At 35.8% G+C, this 22241-nt stretch overlaps 1 protein-coding gene across 1 annotated transcript in view; it reads right to left on the minus strand.

Annotated features, from left to right (window-relative positions):
* TENM3 (teneurin transmembrane protein 3) overlaps nt 1–22241 on the minus strand; it is a 1360315-nt gene that overhangs the window by 443886 nt on the left and 894188 nt on the right. Inside the window, exon 6 of the mRNA XM_061474586.1 lies at nt 21720–21771. The gene's annotated coding sequence lies outside the window, so the exon portion shown is untranslated. The remainder of the gene's footprint in view (nt 1–21719; nt 21772–22241) is intronic.

The following is a 22241-nucleotide window of genomic DNA, read 5'->3' on the forward strand; positions in this document are numbered from 1 at the left end:
ACTACATCTCAGCTTCCATTCTTCATTAATATTAATATCATCTTCAGCTATATCATACTGGTGCAGTACATGCTAAGAACTTACAGGACAAAGAGCTCCAGTGCCTAACAGGCACAGATATTAATTTTGAGAATTAAATACACTCTGTAATGCGTTATTATTCTGAATCATTAACTTATATGTTAATGAAGACCTTAGTTTCAGTAACATCTCTTCAGACTTCATGGTCTGAAAGTGACAAAATAAGGTTGGATGTTTACTACACAAAAAATAAGCTTATTTTAAAAACAACTCATATGTTTAAAACAAAAAGATAATATGTTCAGGTAACAGTGATACAGTCCTATATTTAAAAAGCTTCTGGCTTGTTTACTATAAGTTTAGTCACATAAATGCTGCAGAATCAACCCCAAATCCCACAAGAAATCCCATTAAAAGCACTATAAGTATATACATCTATATACACCCATCAGGAAAATATGTGTGGATAAGCATCTCAGACTGATTTCTTACTTTTATAAATCACAGGGATCTTTGCATATGCAATGCTCTGCATTCCTGTCACTGTAGCTAGGTAATTGAATTTACTAGCCAAACCCCTTGAATGTTCTCACAGTAAGTCCCATAGCAGGAATGGTGGTTCATCATATAATTCCCAGCGTGTATCCACATAAATTATGTGTACAAATGTGAGATGTACCTTTTGGAAAAAACACCACCACTCCAAACCAAAAATACTTCTCCACCAATGTCTATAAATTAAAAAAAAAAGAAAAAAAAGAAAAAAAAGGTACTTGGGGATCTCATACACCTGACTAACTGTACACTAATAGATAATAAACTCCAAAAGCTACCTCTCAACCTCAGTAGCTGCATATAGGCAATTCTGGAGGAGAAGAGCACTCAAGGGATGACAAAAGTGCTGGAGAAAATAAAAGGTGGAGGGGAATATGAAACTATATTAATTTTAAAGAGAGAGAGATAGAGAAGCCATTTGCTGAGATACACTGAATGGTGATTGTGGAAATAACATGATATCTGGATGATACTACCCACCAAAAGCATCCTGACATTGCATTCCATTAAAAGAGAAAAGTAACCGAATATGTAAAGATGAAATTGCCGTATCAAACTCACTGCACTTCTCAATATTTTAACAGTGGTCCTGGACAGTCTTTTCCTAAAAGTTCTGCTGCTGAGAAAATTAAGACAAGATTGAATGTTTAATTTTGGATAAGAAAAAGGTGCCTAAAGGGCAGTTAGAAAATTAATAAACAGAATACATAGTTTGCTATAACTTCTCATGAATAATTTTCCTCTGTTAGAATATAGTAATTTAAAAGAATTTTCATCAATATTTAGTTTGTTCTGGCTATGTTAAATTTTTCTATTTACCTACTAATAACTTGGGCTTATCTCTAATTTGTTGTGTAATTTGCCTATTTTAATTCCATCTTTTATTTGAACATGTTACATATTTAAATTGCTACTTTTTTCACTGTTGCTTGTTGACAACAAATACTGTTACTTAACTCATGTTGAATATGCTCAATATTCTATATTCTTATATCAGAAAGTCTAAGGTGATGATAATGTCTAGAAACTTTGGTAAAATTTTAACAAGTCCATGCATTTTAAGAATACCTATAGGAAAATAGATAAAAAAGGAAAACCTGAAAATTCAACAGGAGGAGCAGCTTTTAACGCCACATACAACAGCACAACATATGTGTAGGAACTAAACATATCATATGAATTAGTATTTCAATGTTTTGTAAACTAAGGTAATATATGCTTTTCATTATTTTACTAAAATTAAAGAATGGGTTTACAGCAGTATCTTTAAAATTTCATATTGTTCAAGACTGTTTAGGCATGGGAAATCATTTCAGCATGATGAATGCCTGTGCAGCAATTGGAGGTACTTATAGATACTGCAATACTTCTTAAATTCAAAGCTAAGAGAAACAGATGCTCTCATTTTTATGTAAGCCATTATTAGAATTTACTTGTAAGAAACCTGACATACTATGCCCTATTGCTTTAATATCATCTATATATTAGAAAATATTTTTTTCTGTATTATGTGTGATTCACACAAGCAAAAGCAACTGCATAATTCCGGTGAAAGCACAAAGATTTAAAGCACATATGCCAGCAAGGGTGAAGTGAAAGGATCTTTGACCTATACTTGGACAATCTGAAGGAAAAATATACAACAAATATCTTCTGCAAAATGTTTTTGAAAGTGGTGACTGTTTTACTTGACAGCCACATCAGGTATTTGCAGTTTTAGAGCTTGTTCCTTCATTGCATTAGCCCAGCTTTACATCAGTATAACTTCATTGATTTCACTGGAATTTTCATCAGTGCTGAACTAAGCAGAGAGGTGGATCAGGACTGTAAGATACATGGCATTCATCACCAAGGGCGAGCAGCTTACTGCTAAAGTGAAGGGAATTTGATTACCTGCTACACAAGCTGGAATTTCACAAAGCACTTCAGAGCCATAACGTATAATTCTTGCCTTCTTTTCATTCATTAAAAACAATGCATCCAGAGTGAAAGAAAAAATCCCTCCAAAATGATTATTCTGTCGAATAATTCTTCATGCTTTAATAGTACACTAGCAATTTGAAAGTTTCTCTAAGTTTGGACATCTTCTTAAGACTGTAATGGGCTTTCTAAACTGGTCTGTGCTCCCAGAGACTTTTACCTTCCATGTACTTTGATGGAGAATTTGGTGGGATTTTCTCTGTCTAAATGGGGAAAATACACACAAGTGTCTCAATTTTAAATTAAGGTGTTTCTGCATTTGCAAGAAGTAAACCTATATTCATTTTCATAGGCTTCCCTAAAGCTGGCTTCAAGTGACCCACTAATACTGAAGTATACTATTTATAGCGTAGGGTGTTTATTTTTTATTTGTCCATTTGGTGGCTCTGTGTGTGAATATCAGCATCAAGACTAGCAGTTCTTTGTGACAAAGGAAAAAAAAATTAAAATACATATATTACCTTTGATAGAGTTTAAAACCAAGAAACTTGAATGGAGAAATACTAAAAGTATCAAATATTTTGGGGGAAGAAAGAGTAATACTTTTTGTTTCTTTGTCTGTAAGTATTAATGTTAAACTAATGATCAGGGAGGAAACTTAAGAATAATTGCTATGAATTTTAGATGTTCTCCTGTTACAGAAGCCAAAATGAAACCATTTTTGACTCTGATCTTGATGTCAACAATAAATCACCAATGATGTCTTTTCTTTTTAGCAGACAAGCACTTAGAAGCATTAAATAGAACTGGACAGGTCCTCTGATTTCATTAAATAATTGTTTTTCTGAGGGTGTGTCGTGGTTTAAACCCAGTCAGGTAATTCGTTTGCTCACATCCCCCCCCTTTCTTGCCCTCCCCCTGCTCTCGGAGGGATGGAGAGGAGAATCAAAAAGAATGCAACTCCCACGGGTTCAGATAAGAACAGTTTAGTAACTAAGGCATAACACAGATCACTACTGCTACCAGCAATGATAATAATGATAAAGGAAATAACAAGGGAAGATAATACAACACCTCAGCACCAGCTGACCGATAACTCGCCCCCCAAGCCCAACCAAGCTCCGACCGATACCTCCTCCAACCCTGCAGTCTCCCAGCCCTTCCGGCTAACTCCCAGTTACCTCCTGGGCATGACGTGCTGTGGTATGGAATACCTCTTTGGTCAGTTTGGGTCAGGTGTCCTGTCTCTGCTTCCTCCTGGCTTCCCCTCCCCCCTGGCAGAGCATGAGGCTCACAAAGTCCTTGGCCAAACCAAAACATCGCTATCAGCTCTGTTCCCGAGCTGAAAGTCAAAACACAGCACTACACCAGCTACCAAGAAGGAGAAAAATGACTGCTACTGCTGAACCCAGGACAGGGTGGGAAACCAATTTCATTTGTACATTTGTTTTTCTGTTTTAGTAAGCAGTTAGACACAAATGCATGACACCACATTTCTCTCTGAAAAGCAACTGTTTTTCCAAGTAATGTTTGGGGAGAAGAATGCATTCTCAAGTTGCAATAAAAGATGAAAATTCCTGTGTGATACATGCAATTTGGATGTTGTTGGAACGCCATCTTGATATTTTAGTAGTCACGCCATTACTTCCCACCTCTACTCCCAGGGAAAACTTTTTTCATGCCATCATCAATAACTTTCCTTACACATTTTTGTGTTTGGTGACAGAGATGACTCCTTTATACTCTTGACTTTTCCCAAGAAAAGTTATTCAGATGGTGGTTCTGTCCTCTGTGGTTAGCAAGAGGATTAGGGAGTATCCTACATGATTTTCTTCATTTCAAGGAAGCAAAGCCAGCAAATGCACAACCCCCCCAAACTCTCCAAATTGCAAAAATATCTGCAAATTTTTCTTTTCAAAAGAAGTTCTTCTCTTGAAATAGCTCCACATGCTTCTAGAAGTGAGAATGCTACTGCATGTACATGCCGTTATCTGAGTCAGATTTCTAACAGATACTCTAAGATCTGCCTATTGTTTTCAAATACAAATTACTATGCATTAAGCTGAAACCACACAAAGTTTCTTCAACCACTGTATTTTCAGGAAATTTGCCAATACTACTAAAGTATTTTTATCCCTTTACTTTAAATTCATGGAAAAATAATTGAAAGATTATTCCAGTAAGATAACATAGAAACTCAGAAAACATGATCTTAAGTGTTAAATCTTACTGTAAAATCTATCACGTAAAAGGATCTTCGTGAAGTAGCGTAATGGTACATAAACAAGCAGTACCCCTTTTGCAATTTTAAGGGATGTCAGCATACCGGAAATACTTGTCTATGGATACATACATATTGGGTGTTACATTACCCTCTGTAGCCTCTTCCCCCTGCCAAAAATTCTGTAAAGTAGGAGAAAAGGATACATTTTATCCGTTTATTCCAGTTGGGACAATATTGATTTTTTTGAGTTACAAATATGAAGGATATAAACAAGCACCAATGCAAAACTCTTCTCATCATTCAGTATAGCCATTCAAAATACTGCACATTAGTAATTCATCCTTTGATCTCGTTCACTGGCTTTTTATCTGACTCGTGGTAAATCTGGCAACTACTACGCATCTAAGAAAATACCATCATATGCATTCACTAATATAATAGAACAGACTGAAATTAGTAGGTTTAATTTAATTAGGTTTTAGATTTTTTAATATAATTCGGTAGGTATGTGAACTTTTAACTTATGTTAACTCAATTTCCTCATGCTTTCATTTACCATTTGTTGGGGACATTACAGTGATTAGCCAAAGCCCTTCCAGCTCTTAATGTTATCAATAAATTCTGATTTAAATTGACTGTCACTTTCTTGCTATAATAAAGTAGGTATTTGACATCTCGGAAGGAACCAGACTACTGCCTATTACATTTTCCTTGAAGAACATTTTTCTAGTTCCACAAAATCAACAACAGTACAGGTATACTAAAGATTGCAATGAGTAGCTACAGCAGGCAGGTGGGCTGGACAAGGACATGCTTAGATAGTTTTACAATTTTGATTCTTTAGTGAATTAAAATGATGCTGCGTGCCTTTTGTTTGACAAGCTAAATATCACTATATTCATATTTAATTGTTTTGTTGCCAAGTTATTAGTAGTGTCTGAACTCCCTGAGAAAAAACAAAATATCCAGCTTGTCAGCAATCCACTGTGCTGAGATACAAATGCAACAGCAGTGTTCTTTTTCTGTTAAGTTCAAAGATTAGTGTGGGCCAAGTGCCTTGAAAGCCAATCTGCTAAACTGCAAAATGGCACACTAAGAATTCTGCAAATTTATGTATAAAAATTCTCTGAAGGCTTTTCTATTTTTTCTTTTTCCTTTTTTTTTTTTTTTTTTCCCCTCGATTCAAGATATTCTAAGATACATTCTTAACTTATTTGGTCAAGTAGAGATCAGGAATGACATATGGGTAGAAAAAGAGGAGATTAATAGCCCTAGTCTCTCAGTTCCTTATAATACTCTATATTCACATCACAGACATGTATCTTGCAAATATCTGTATTTTGCCATTATGGCCTACACACTGCTCAAAATGTGTAGGCAAATAATAGTGTGCTAGACTAACTTCTTTTGGAGAACAAATTCTGCCTTCACATGAACTCTGAATACTGTTGTGGGTTTGTTTTTTTTTTCCCCACTATGGCATTTTTTTTCTCTCTGTTTTGGCTCCTTCTCTCTACACTTCCTTAGCTCCAGCACGCCTAGCTTCAGATATATCAGGTTTTCCCCCACATTTCATCACTTTTGGCCTTCTTAATTCATCCCTGATTATTTTCCAAGACAGCACATTTTGAAAAGTGACAGTTTGCTGCTCGTTCTTCCAAGTAACTAGATGTGCTTGGTACTGCCAACTTCACATTTCCTAAGTCTTTTGCTCTGGGTTCCCCATGGATTCAGATGAAGAACATAGCTCTTCCCTGCAACAAATCATTCCTCTATATTTTATATTGCCTTATTTTTTATATTTCCTTATTTATGTAGATATTAATCAAGAATCACAAAAATAGAAGCCTCCAGTTAAATGTCTGTGTACATGATCAGGTTCATAGGATGCTAGTGTTCTAAAAAAACTGATCTCAGTAGGAAAACTTGAGTGTTAAGCACTTTTCAAATATCAGCTCTGCTCTAAAGGGTTTGAATATGGATTTAGATGCTAAACTCAGGTTGCTATTTCATTTTTAATTTTGCCCTGCCCTAGTTTTACCTCTTAATAATTTTTCTTGAAACAGTACTTTGACTTTGGCAATTTCTGAATCATTCTCCTACAGTGTTCTACTTCCCACTAAAAAAAAAAAAAAAAAAAAAAAATCCTGCCCTCCACACACACACACACACATGCATAAAATTATATTCAGTATTTTTATAGTTCTGGGCTTATTTGTTTTTATGTGAGCCATTTTTCTTTCACACCAATGCAAAAGAAGCTGCCTTCTGACATCTATCTTCTTTCATTCTTAGCTTCTTCAATAATAAAACTCATAATATTCTTTTTGAATAAAATGTAACAAAAAGAAATGGCCTTGTATTCTTTTTTCCTTTTTCTATAGCATTGCATGATATAGCCCTAAACTGAAGCCAGTATACATCCAAAGATTTTGATGTTAAGTAGCTGAAATCACACAGAATAATTATACAAAGAAGAAAAACACTGTTTTACATTAGACTTGTAAAAAAAATTCACAACATTTACTTAATTTGCATGTACATTTTTGTAATGGTAGACTTTTCTTTGGAAACATACAAGTCTTCTAAATATATGCCTTCTGTATTACTGTAACAGTGCAAAGAAAAATTTGACTCTGTAAATGCTTCAGAATGTTGTATTTAGGTATTAAAGTATTTAGCACAAGAAAGAAGTAAGTAAATAAAGGAGATGTACCTGCAGATGCAAGAAGGGATTGCGCTAATGTAAGCTGGCTGCCCAGCTGGGATTTTTTATTTGTGTTGCAACTTTCATTTTGACAGGACTCTCAGGGGCTCAGAGCATATGTAAAAACATAACTTTTTTTTTTTTTTTTTTTTTTACATTAGATGAAATTTTGGATGTGTTAAAGTTTGACTGTGCTCTTTCAACTTTCTTATTGACCTTATTAATTTATTTTATTTATTAAATCTTCTAGGATTAGGCAGAGAGCAGAATTTTTATTTGCTATATATTTTTAAGGGAACTCTGGAAAATCACATTTAAAATTGCTTTGAAATAGAAATCACATTTAAAATTGTTTATTGCATTAATGCAATTAAGCTACTGCTTATTCTCCTTTTCCATTTTTCATTATGGTTAGTCCTGTCATTTCTCTTGTAGGCAGAAATAAATTGGCCTATCAATAAATCCTGTATTTTCATTCGCAGAACATGCACTGCAATGGAAAAGGACTCAGAGTGGTGTTTTGGACCATTAGTAAGTCATCTGTTTAGCCGGGTGGTCCATTTTATCTCCAGCTCTGAGTGTAATTTTCCATAACCTTGCCTACTTTTAAAGGATGAAAATTACCTTTCCTGTAAACCAAGAAAGCAACAGAGTATGTAACATCTGTGAAATTATTCAAAAGAAGTTAGCTCCCTAGAGATATACCTCCTGCAATTTTCCAGGAATCAATGAGAAGAAGATAACAAAAAAGGGATGGGAGGCTTTCTTTTCCTGGAGACCTTGAAGTCTGGAGTCTGCCCAAGAAGACCTTAATAATTGCAGGGATTTGGACTGATTTCTGAAGACAGAGTTTTGATGCAAAGACACCAGCACTGATCAGTGTGGAAGACACAGGATTTACCTTACAATGGGAACTAGGTATGAGGCTTTGGGAAAAAAACAGCCAGCAAGCAAAAAAACCCCGACATAACCTGTAAAGGAAAATGTCATATTTCGGCTTGGATGACATGAAGTCCATGAGTAAATTGTTTGTTACAGAGGAAAGCGCTATTCCTGCACAAGTGAAAACCTGAATTATTTAATCCTAAGAAGCACTAAGTTTTGCACCAATAATGACTCAGCAGCTTTCCTGGTTATATGCAAGCAGGAATACATAATTAGAGTTAGTAAAAACAATAAAGAAAATTAGAACCACGCATGAGATAAGGGATGTGCTTGAAATACTGCTTGCAAACAAATCTGACCTATCTTTCACTGTGAAGACAGTTATCTGAGTATACCTGGCTACTCTACAGCTATTCCTGTATCAAGCAAACTGATAACAGCACTGAACAGCACTATCCCTGCGCTTGTGAACAATGCTGTCAAAGAACTGCCCTTCCCTTTACAGCTTCTAGTGGAGTTTGAACGGGCATGTTTTATATATGTATATATATATATCTATATATATATGAGATACAGTATACACCTTATTAGATATCTTAGGGCAAATCTTTATGATAAATATACCAGAATGAAATTATGTAACACACAATTCTTAAAAGGAGAGTGCAATATACTGTTTAACAATACCAACCTGTCTGTGAACAAGAGGAGAGGGGGAGAACAAGCTCCTTCTTTAGATTATAAAGAATCCAATCTTTTTTCAAAAATTCAAGTAATTTTGTCCTGTCTGCACAATATCTATGACATTGAAAGGGAACTATGATCTATCGGGTTGGTTTTAAGGCAGCTCCAGCTTGTCTTTCAAAAAATGATGGACTTACTATTACAATCTTCTAACGTATTTGTGTGTGTGTTTGGCTTCTGTTATGCTTCCTCTTACCCTCCTGACATTTCAAGAGTTCTCTGCCAGATCTTACAAATGCTCTCCACTAAAAATAACTGCTGACATTTGCAAATGGCATGCACTAATCACATTCAGAATAGGATTTTTTACATGTACTTATTTGTGGTTTATATCTTTTGTAAACCTTGGCTCTGGCTGTTAAAAAAGAATGATGGTGTCAAACACATTCCATAGCTGCATTTAAACAAACATGTTAAGCTATTATAACTGAAGTATTTAGAAACTAATATATTTTTTTTTATTTACTTAAATAATCACCTGTCTATCCAGTTTTCAGGAAGTGAAGGCAATGGCAGTCTGCCTCATTATGTGAACAACCCAATCTAAAGGACAGAATCACAAACAGTGACACAAGTGGCTCCTCCTGAAAGATAGCCTTACCTCTCCGTCAAAGGGGAAGAGAGGCTTATAAGCTCATTTTCTGTATTAATCGTTAAAACTTCACCCTAGGGCTTCAGAAACCCCTTGCTTCTGGTTGCTTCACACACTCTGAACTATAACCCTGCTGTGGCAGCTCTGTCCATAACTGGCTGTGGCTCTAAGCAACTGCCACACTCAGAAACTGGGAACTTCCAATTAAACCCAAATTGGTCTCAGCTTGGCTTGGTTTGGGTCTTTTTGTCTAGCAATACCATGGAAAAAAATTTTTTTGTTTGTTTGTTTTTATGGCTTTTAAAGAGTACAGCTGCTTATCAGACACCAGGAGGCTGAGGCTTATGCTCAATATTAACAAAATTCCAGTTGGTTTGCTCCCAGAAGTGGGAATTTTCATTCATTCGCCTGGTGGACCCTGGCCCTTTCTATCAGAGATGTGAACCTTTGCTAGCTGTAGTGCCCCATTTGTACCTTATTTACATGCCATGGAGGAGAAAGAAGGAGTGTTCAAATCACTGGCAAGCTGACTGAACACACTATGCACTTGGTCTGGGATTTTATGGTGGGAGTCCTGAAACTCCCTGCACATCCCTGAAACTCCCAGCCCCTACTTAGTGTTTGGTATAGTAAGTTAATAAACTTCTGACCTGCTATTCAAATCCAAATCTATTTTCAGCTCAGTCTTCTGTATATCTTAATCAATGTTTCAGTTGCAAATATTATAAACAAGATTCATGAATACCATATGTAAAAACTTAAACACTGAAATTAAAAAATCATGAAGAGGTTTCTATAAATGTTTAAACAAATCTGCATATCATTTGGAAAAGAAGAGTTACATGTTTTTTTCCCCTGAAAAGACCTTTTAATTCTCCTTTAATCACAGGATGCAATTCAGAAACCTGAGGTTATATAATCGCACCAAAATTCAGGTAAACAGGGAAGGTATCCAGTGTCATCTGACAGGAAAATTCCTTCACCAGGTAATACAAGGATGACACAAGCTGCCAGATTCTGGTGAGGTAGATCTGGACAGTGATGCAATGAACGGTCTGGTCAAGTAATAACTGATTGTCTCTTTTAGCCCAGAGGGAGAGGCAGTACATGAACTACAGGTTATTGATAAGAAAAATACAAATATTTAGCTCATTACGCTGATTCTTGCATGACTCTGACACTGCTGTGGCATCTGACTGTCTAATACTTTACTGAAACCATATAATTTTCAGTACATGCTAAAAGAGATGAAACCTGATTGATAATGATGATAAAGGTGTTTCCTTCCTTTTTTTTTTTTTAAATAAGTGACTATGGACATGAAAAAAGAATGTCTACATTCATTGCATTCTTCTGATAAAGATTTTCTCTTTACCACATTTAACAAAAAAGAAACCTTACTATTACTTTTTGCCTTAAGTGAATCACAATAGCTCATTCACTGGAAAATACACACCAGTTACCAGCTGAGGTTCTGAAAAGTGAATGGATCGCTACCTTCTCAAAAAGAGATATTTTCCCAGGTGATTCATAAACCTTACACAGCTTCCTCTTCTCTAAATTTAGGATACAGACCTTCTTTCCAAGCTATGCTCCTTTAAGAGAAAAGATACAGCCTGCTCAATCACATAAATAAGATCTCATTGCCGTCTGTTATTTGAAAGTGTTAAGAACTATCACAAAAAAAAAAAAAAAAAAAAATCTGTCACAAAGAGTTAAACTGGAGGTGAAAATTTTTATGTAGTCTGGAACATAAGAAATATAATTCCGTTTTTGTATTGTCTGTTCTGTACCAACAAAGTTTCATATAAACATAGCTAAAATGCAAAGTGCTTTCAGTTGAGTTCAGACTGGAAGAATCTTCTTGATGGAGCTTATCTCAAAATCATTTGAAGTCCAAAGCGTCTATGCAAAACCATTAATCTCAGAATGTGTCTAAACACTATCCTGGAGACAGGCTGCAATTTACAGTTCTCTGTGACAGGCAAATCACTGGTGGAGCCCTGTCATTTAACCCCAATGATTTCTTCTATACGCATGGAGAGAAAGGTTTTCATACTGCCCTGTCATAGAAGGTCTACGGAATATGTCAACACTGTATAACTTTACATAAAAATTAAATCAATGTGCAGGCATTTCAGCAATGAAAAAAGATCAGCAAGGTGGGCTTTCAGATCAGTGTCATTGATAAAAACTTGCTACGTAAAGTACAATGAGAGCTTTTGCATTTTTAGGAAAATATATGGGAAAAATATATTTTTCTTATGCATCAGGTTTTTGCTTTACATACTTTAAATGTAAGATGGAGCTCTCCAGTTTTATACAAGCCCACAATATGGTTTCAATGTCCAGTTACCTAATGGTAACTTGTTTGCTAGCAGTAGAGGACACCAGAGTAATGGTCATACTTATCTGCCAAACAGACACAAATCTCATCAAAATTTTGAAGGTCCCAGCTGGCTAAGATTTGTATGATACTTATTTAAAGAGGACACTCTCATTGAATTTGCAGTATAAGTGCCTCTATATTTAATATGTGTTTCATTGTCACAAATCAAATTCTATGTAACCCGTCTTATAGTTTTAAGGTATTTCCCACACATTTTCTATGCAGTTTCTTCAATTGCTTTCATAAACATCTATTAATAAACTCTTTAGTAAAACATAATAAGACAAATTGATACTTGTTCAACTTTTTTGCACCTGGTAGATCACATTTTCATTTGGAAAATTTTTTTTCAGGACATGTAACTGAGAAGTCTTATTATACACCTGCCATCATTGCAACTCTTTCGGTGCAGTGATTTCTGTGCACAGTCAACTCAACTTTGATTATCAACACATCAACATACTCCAGCTCTGAGCATTCCCTTGTGAAAAAGCACTTTACTGAACTCTGACAGGGAATGTATTGATTCACTGATCTGGACAAATGCCCATTAGGTCCAGGGCCTCTAAATTCTTTTAATTTTGGTTCTGTATCCTGTAAGTCTTGAGTTCTATCTTTCCATTTTCCACAGCTTCAGGTTTTCTGTGTGCATGATATTCCCCACCTTAACCTTAAATTATTCTGTCCTTCTGCTGTTCACTGACAATCTCTGAGGCTTGGGCTTTATTCTCCTTCAGGGTTCATTCTTCTTCTAAATACTCATCATCCATTGCATTCTATAAAGAGAGTTCCCAGCAGTAGTTTTTAAAATAAAAGATAAAATGTTCAGTATCTGAACATTTAAGGCTGTAGTGCCAGTACCTGGAATGCCTCCTGTTGACAACGATGGTTATCACTGGGGGCAACTGAAATCTGTTCATTCTGAACTATCTTCAGGAATCAGCCTTATCTGATTGTTCTTTCAGATCAAAAGAAATAGAAAGACAAAGTAAGCTGTGCATATTCTTTCACCCTGCACTTTGTTGTTAAAAAAGGAGGAATCCCACTAGGACCCATAAACCACTTTTAGATAACCACTAATCTTTGCTATGGATTTCTATTTTTTCCATTTATTGCCAGCTGACTTATTAGATTTTGGTATTTTAATGACATAGCACAGCACCATTAGGAATTATTGTGAAAAACATATAACAAAATCTAGATAGACAAAAGAGCATTTATTGCTCGAAGGGAAATGACATGTAATTCTCAGCATTTACAACTGAGATTAGACCTTTTTTTACACATGGATATGTACTCGGTAATAGGAATACTTGTGAAGTCTCCAAAATCACACCTGGAGTCCCTGGACTCAGGCACAGTTATCATATCTTCTTGATGTTTGTGGAAGGTAGCTTGCATTGCCTCTTACATCTGGTTTGGTCTCAGTGACTAATTATGCAACTACTTTTATCAGCTGTGTAACGAGCAGACTAAAGGAATACAATCCTTCCCTTTTTAAGTTATTTTTATTTATTTTTTAAAACAGCATCGTTAACATTGCTGCTGACAAAACAGATGTCAAATAGTACATATCACAGTTTCAATGGAAAAAAACAAATTGGAATTGGACTGTGTATGGTACACCCCAGGACTCACATTCAGCTTCCCATGTGCAACTTTTGGACACTTCCCCAAAACTCCGTAGGACCCTCTTAGGTTCCCTACTTTCATATAAAACAGCATTACCCATGTGATTGATAACAACTGAATAAACGAATCATGTATTTAACACTTTTACAGTCTCTGATACAGCTATTATTAAGTGAATCAAAATTTTATCATGGGGCCTGTATCTTACCTCCATTTTCTTACATGTGGATTACAGTTCTTGGGAAGTCAATGTATAACCAACCAGTTCCCCATTTTGTAATGAATTTCACCTTGCTCATTGACTTGCATCATTCAACTGGTCTGTCCTTGTTTTGTTTTTTCCCCATTAAAGACAGTTAGGTCAACAACCATCTTACTGACACCCACAAATCTTCCATTCACTTTTCTGCTTGTCTTACTACAGTGTTAAAATGAGTTTTATAAACAACATAATTTGTGTAGTAGCCTCAAGAGTACTGAGGCTGTCTGTGCACAGCTTCTTCTCAGTATTTATCAAATGCTGGAGAAAAGAATGCCATAGAATCATAGAATAGTTTGGGTTGGAAGGGACCTTAAAGATCATTCAGTTCCAACCCCTTTGCCATGGGCAGGGACACTTTTCACTAGGCCAGGTTGCTCAAAGACCCATACATCTTGGCCTTGAACACTTCCCAGGGATGGGGCATCCACAGCTTCTCTGGGCAACCTGCCCCTGTACATCACCACCCTCACAGTAAAAACTTCTTCCTAATATTTAGTCTAAATCTACCCTCTTTTAGTTTAAAGCTATTATCCCTTGTCCTGTCACTACATGTCCTACATGCACTACAGTCACTCTTCTGCTTTCTTGAAGGCTTCTTCTAGGTACGGGAAGGCTGCTCTAAGGTCTCCCAGAACCTTCTCTTCTCCAGGTGGAACAACCCCAGCTCTCTCAGCCTGTCTTCATAGGAGAGGGCTAATCATCTTTGTAGCCCTCCTCTGGACTTGCTCCAACAGCTTCATGTCTTTCTTATGTTGGACCAGGGCTTGTGAACATGAGGCTGCTCCTATTTGTCCATAGAGGGCCTCATCTACTTAGCCTTCCTGGTCAGGCAGTCTGAAGTCGACCCTCACTACATGGATGACAACTGAACCTGAGATGAGTTTGCAGTCAACTCAGAAGTGTAGCATACACGTAAATGTCCCTTTTAATTGGTATTAATTGATGGAAATGTCTCAAACCTCTTCAAAACCCCATCAGAGTATACCTGGAGGTCAAATCTCAGTTTCAGAAAACTCCACCTCTTCCTACAGAGATCGTTAAACTACTTCAAACCAGAAAAAAACTCAAATGCTGTTTCTTATTCTACACAAAACATGCAGAAATCAAGATTTTTTTAAACACAAGGGTAGAATGCTGGGGAAAAAAAAGAACTAAGTTCTTTTTTCTCTCAGTAAAAATTTTCACTGACAAATTGAATTATACTAGCTTCTGGTTCAGCTTGAAGTACCATCTTCAGGTTTTCTTGATTTCTATGCTTCCTGACTTATCTCCCCCAGGCTATTCAGGTTAGAGAGGTTCAGTAGACTAAATATAAAAATCACAGTACAAAATCTATCACAAATTAGCCTTAAAAAGTAGTTCAAAGAACCATAACAAACCACAAGAAAGGGTTTTTAGCCTATTGAAGGAAAATAACAAAATGCTTTTTAAAACAATATTTCAGTGGTTCAAAAATAATTGAGCATCTCAAAATAACAGGGCTGCAATACTTCTGGAAACTCAAAGCATCAGCTGGACTACTTTTATACATGTTATTCCTACGCTGCAAAGGTGAAACTGACTGCCAACATCATTTAACATTTCGTTTAAGAAACCACCAAAATGTTCATTATTTTTCCTTCTTTTTTTGGTTTACTTCTTTTTGGCATGCAAGTGATAAACAGTATGAGCAAGAGAGAATGAAAAACTTGTTAAAGTCCCTGCTTTTTTTAATCTAATGCACTACTCAAAACACCCACACTCCAATTAGTTCAGCTGTATTCATAATATCTGAGAAAACCCAGCTTCTATTTCATTGCAAATATTTTTCCTGAAAAAAGAACTTGGTTTTCTACATGGAAAGCAAAAGATTACTATTCTAGTCTACAGTAAGTATAAATTTTTTTACTGACCAGCAATGACAATATCTTCTAGAATTTATCACCTGGGATACTTAGTCTCTCATCCTGGACTGAACAACGCCTCTGTAAATATCAACAATCTGTAGAAATAAAAGTAAATTTTGCCAAAGATTAAAGGGTCCTAACAGGCAGTACTGAAACTCCTGGATTATACCAGTGTACAGTTGTACCTAGGCACAATGTTCTTCTCATTGCTCAGTACTCTGAAAGGGAATCCACGATTTTCTCTGTTTTCTCTGCAAATGGTCTAAAGGAGAATCCTACCAATAAGGACAGACATGGTTTTTATGGAAAAAGGCAAGTTTTCATTTTTTCATGAAAAAAAAATTAATAAAAAAATATAAAATCACAGAATCACATCTATGCCACATCTACAACATATGTATTTCCCTCAACACTTCATACTGAGTCAGTTGATGACCTGTATGCATTGGGTCAGCCCTGCCCTGATGAAACAGAGCACAAACTCTATAGCTATATATAGCTATATATAAGCTCTACAGTCTATTGCTTGTGGCTATGCTAGCAGGTTGTGCTGAGGCTCAAGAGTAAGGACTAGTTTCCCCTTTCTGCTGGAATCCCAAGAGGTTCAGGATGTTGCTCATGTGGCAAAACAGGAATGTGTTCCAGGAGTCACTTTCCATCTCATACTATGTGAGCTTCACAAAGGAGGCATCTCTTCACTTTATTCTGCTATTAAACAGGGTATGTTGCATATGTTCAGAAACTGCTTAATAGTCTGACAAAACTGAGCTCATTACTGACCAAATGGCTCTGGCCACTTCAGATTAAAAGTATCATGTTGATTGTGATGAAAACTGACTCAAATTTAACAGCTTTAATATCTTCATTGGCTTGAGAGGTCGAATTAATAAATTAATAGATCTCCAGGAGAGTTTTGGAACAGGGGCTGTACAATAGGGCCTGTACTGGGGGTACACCAAATTCCTGATGATTAAGAACCTTGGAGACAGAGAAATTTCCTTTTACAAGCATAGCAGAAAGTTGTGGAATTTTACCAGGAGAGGAGAATCTTGGCCCTAATCCATCCTTCCAGAACTACTTACACAAAGCCCTAGCGTAAATAACGATCCTTCCTCCTTATGCCATTCTGCGGCTGGTCTTTACAGTTACTGCTCAGAAGCAAGTTACATGGTTTTGAGAAGGACCTAGAAACAGAAATTTTTCCACTTTCAAGGAAACAATTTTCTAAAGACAGGAACTAGCACCATCACTAATACTGTCCTTGGATTTTGAATGGGAGGAGTGAGAAGTAGTCTATACAGAAGGGGAACTAATTCAGGCCTGTGACTCCCAGACTAACAACTTGCAGCTCAGCGTTTCAGATGGGGACATCAGCTTTCAAGGCAAAGAAGCTTTCAAATTCATCTTTGCCAATGCTTACTGGTAGCTCAGATACTGGTGTTTTTTGCCTTTTTTTTTTGTTTTTTTTTTTGGGTTTTTTTTTGAGAAATCACTTCTCAGGTTTAAAACTTACATGCCAAACAGTGCAGTTTTGTGTAAGAGGCTCAAAATATCTGAAAATATAAGAACATCTATCCAATAATGCAGGTCTCTGTAACTGACTGAGTACAATACCTTTACATTCTACTGAGAACAACTTGAAAAAAAATATTTCCACTAGCTTGTCTCTCTACAGTTCATATGTACAGGCAGCTTGGCAAAGATAGCAATGACCTGTTAGTAATGAGGAGGAATCACAGCATTTAAAGAGTAATCACAGAGATGCCTAGCTGTAAAAAAACCCTCCTAACCCCAACAAAACTAAAAAATAAAACGTGTTGTACGAAGGAGATGGGTCTACTATTAGCTGGGAATTCAGCTCCAATTCTTGTATCAACAATATGAGGACTCAAGACGCTGTGACACATTTAGTGCATAAACAGAGTCAAGGTACAACAGGAGACACTAAGTCACTGTAATTCCTACTTATTAAATGAAAAATTCCATGGATGTCCAAAAATATATACAACACAGTGGAAGCCATAAGTGCTTTGTGTTGGGGTGAAAACATTGTGGTCTTACTGACACCCAACACTTCCATGGATTGTTAGGGAAAGAAAAGAAAAAAACAAAAGAAAAAAGGTTGTGACAATAATAATTTCTGCAACAAAACTGTATCATCTAGATATCTATTAAATATAGAAACCTCTACTAAAATATCAACCTTTTACACAGTGTACAACACCATTTGACTGTCACGAATGGAAATTGAATCAAAAGGCTAACATTTAAGCCAGAAAAGAGAAGTTGAAAATAAATGATCATAAAAAAATATAATAGTAAAATTTAAATTACTTTCATCTACTATCAAAATTAATAAGTTTTGTACAGGGGTATTGATTTTAGATTTTGTTTACATTAGTAAATAGTCATAAGATAATAATCTGGAAGGACACACATTTAAAAAGTATTTTAAAATTGCTTTCAATAGAGACCTTCTTGACACCAGGATTATTAATTATTATTATTATTATTATTACTTTTGTAATAGATATAGTTGAGATCTACTGAGGATTTAAGCTGTTAAAAACTTGACAACTGTAGGTTCACAGACCTACTGACAACAACATGACAGGGCTTACTCGGTAAATGAAACGGGCCTGGAAGTCATTATGGGAAGTACCAAAAAAGCCGAAGAAGAACCAGATGCATCATTACAGGACTCCTCCTGCACCACCAGCAGGAGTACAGACTGCTTGGTTGCATCTTTCAGGACACACACTGTTTGAATAGTGTACCAACCTTGGGAGTCATTTGAAAATGCTGCCTATTCGTGGCTTTGGGCATACTGATGTAGAAGAACAGAGGAGTTCAATTAACTGATTGCATTACAAAAAACACAGACCAGAATAAGCTGTTTTTTTGATAATGAAAGTACAATCCACCTTCCACACGCATATCTGTAAGATCACGTATGTGAGCATTTACTTAGCACAACATGCCAATCAGATGGAAGATCCAGAGGTACATTCAGAGATCATAAAGAATTTTAAATATTAGCTTTTGGAAATAAATGCCAAGTGTACTTAGTATTAAGATGTATGACTGTATGAAGAATAATAAGAACTCGAAAGATCTGTGCCTGTATTCATTGATCTTGGTTTTTGCTGTCCCCATGTGCACTGAATTGTTCCCTTTACTAAAAAGAATTTGAGTACAGTAAGGTTCAGGTGAATTAGTGGAAACTGCAGTAATGGAAATTTAAATTTGTAAAATCAAACTGATAGAATTACTAGCTTCCTTTAGCCTGTAATGGGCAAATGGGCAATGGAAGATAACATTTTACATTGATTAGTTTTACAAGCACACACTAGTTTCAGCTCGTAAGTCTTATTCAGGGTGTCCTGGGTTCAGCAGTAGCAGTCTTTTTTCTCTTTAGCAGCGCTGCTCCCAGGCTGAAATTCAAAAACACAGCACTGCACCAGCTCTGTGTTAGGGATACATATGTGTTTCTACATAAAAGCATATCCAAACAGCAGCAAGTGCAGATATTAAAAAAACAGGCTTTCAGTTTTTCCCTCATAGGGACACTACAGACACATATTCATGTCGGCTATTTTAGTTTAAATGCTTAGTTGAAGGTAAAAGAGAAGCACATTTCAAATAGCTGAAAAGAATTTGAAAAACTGCCCCTCTGCCCCAAGTCTGACATGTTCCTACATCTCTCTTGAAGTGGAAAACAGGCTAAAATAGAAAAGAAGTAGCAACAGTTTATTTCAGTAGCTAGACTTTGCCTATGTATATGTGTTGCAACAAATTGTCAACATATAAATATTGTCAAGTACATAGCTGAATACCAAAATTATATGCAAAATCTAGAATAAATTATATAATATCTACAATTCCATATAGGTATTTTTGTATTATAAAATGAACATAATATAATCTAATAGTTTTCAGTAACAAACCACATTTGATTAAAACCAAAATAAATATAAGAACATATCTGTAAATGTATTTAAAACTATCTATCTGTATAAATGGTAATCTGGACATTTCTACTGCTTATTTCTCTTATGCGCATAATGAGTGCAAAGTAAGATTAACTTCTTTGATTTTGCTAGGAAAATCACATCCAGAACCTACAAAGCTTTGTCATTAAAAGCTGCTATACCTACCAATGCAAGTCCTAAGCTATGTCCTGAAAATAAACCAACAAAGATGATTAAGACTGCATAGAGGAAGTACATGGAAATTTTTCATTCCTCCCAGAACTCAATTTTGGTATTAATTAAGTAAGCCTTAAACTAAAATAAAGACAATAATTTAAATATAGATCTTTATTATCCCCTGCAGGAGACAAGTTATAGTGCTGGAGAGGGCTACTGAAAAAGGACATAGTGCTCAGTTGTGTTGTATGCAACATTAGAACTGCAAATATCTTTTTAAGGCAACATTTCTTACTCTCCCAGTTTCATGAGTGAGAAACCCTACCCCTCCTTACTTACACTGTTCCTTTGTTAGAGCCAAGAAAAAAGGAAAAGTATTACTCAGCAATTACAGAACACATTTAAATTAAATATGACAACACAGCTAGGAAATGAGAAAGGGATAAAAGCTGGTAAAAAAGTCTCATAATGAATACTGTAGTTCTGATGACTGATACAATATCTAAAGACTTTTCCAGGTTATTGAGATATTTATTCTTTTACACACAGAGAGAGCAAGTGAGAACGGCTGGGGGGAGGGGGGTTAGAAGAATCTGTGGTCTGTAAATGATCAGCACAGAAAATAAATTATGGTCAAGTAACTGAACTTTTTTGATGTGTAAATTGAATCATTCCCACACGCTGGTGTTTTATAATTAAAAGACCCTTTTCACTGTGGGAAATTTTACTGAATTTTGTATTAAAAGAAGAAACAAACCATCAATCAGGAGGAGGTAGGGGAACTCAAAGAGCTCAACCTATTAAACTTGAAGAGTGTAGTCGAATTCTGAATTACTTGCTCTAGGAAACTGTAGTTCTTTTAAGGCAGGATACTGTACAAACATTAATGAGCAGAATGTGTATCTGATAGCTGTTCTAAAATCTTTTGTAGTCATACAGAAGAACACGCTTTCCATTTGGTGTCACAAGATGCAGAATATGGTCTTAAATGAACCCTTTTTATGAGGTTCACGAGCTTTAAATTACTTGACTTTGGTTACCAGTGAGAAAAATCACTAAGCTAAAACCAAAGGGAAAATAAACCCAAATCCAGGTACTTGTTCAATTCAGTACAGTCACTAAGGAAGTACTGATCAGACAGATTCAGATTTGCTCACAGTCAGACTGCTGCCAAATACAAACAATTCCGAGGGGGCACCAACAGAGTTCTGGTACCTTTCATGCTTTCAGCTGAGTTGGGGTTATAGCAAATGACACTTGCAAATTATTAACCTAAGGAGAGGCATCATAAAAAAAATCACAATATGGCAGACATAGGCAATAGTAGTTTCCTGTGGAGACCTGATAAGTCTCACAGAGATTTAATAGTTCATTTTGAGAATTTCATTATTTATTCAATTATGTTCTATTCTTGTGTAACTCCCAAGTTTGGTAATAGGGTAGAGAATTTACCAACTTGGATCTTCCTTCTCAAACAAAACACTCGCATCTGTTAATGTTAGCGCTACATGAATTTATCCCATTTTAAATTTTGACCTACGCTGTTATTGCAACAACAGTAAATTAGATACAGCAGCATCAATTATTAATAATGGGTAAGTCAGTAGAACACTGTATACTGAGCACATACTAGCCTATTGTAATTTTGTAGTTTTCTCTATTCTGTCAGTTAGACAACTGCATGTCATGTAAAAAGTACCAATGAAACATACAGGTCCCACTGGAGCTTGAGGCTGTGGGATGTTTCATCTTACCTTCAGCTTCCTATATGGAGTTATGCTGGTGGGTCTCTGATGATCCAGGAACCTGCAGTGAGAACGAATTATGAAGAATTTAATCATCAGGCATATTTTTTTAAATACTTAATTATTATTACAAAATATACAAGAACTTCAAAAAATCTAAACATTGGATGATAATTTATTTTTTTCTCTACCATTATTTTCCTCTTTGCATTGTGATATACAGTGTGTTCATAAACTGTATATCTTTCATAAAATATAAAACAGATGCAGATTATCTATAATAAAATACTTATTATAGCTGCTGCTGGACTGACATGTTACTAAACTGTAAAATGCTATTTTATTTCTTTAAACCGTATGGAGGTGTTGATTATTTGTTGAATACCAAATGTAGAAATGGCATTTTGGAGATGCATGTTCATTGCACCTCATTTACTTTCACGTCTGGTTCCTTCAGGACACACATGAAAATGTTCTTTCCTTTCTGTTCCTGTGGAAAAACTGATCATGTGTCCTGAGAATTTAATACAA

The sequence above is a fragment of the Pezoporus flaviventris genome, unplaced genomic scaffold (genome assembly GCF_033815535.1).
Source record: "Pezoporus flaviventris isolate CSIRO_AGI_PZ_B2104156 unplaced genomic scaffold, CSIRO_AGI_Pfla_v1 ptg000002l, whole genome shotgun sequence".
In the NCBI taxonomy this organism is placed as follows: Eukaryota; Metazoa; Chordata; class Aves; order Psittaciformes; family Psittacidae; genus Pezoporus; species Pezoporus flaviventris.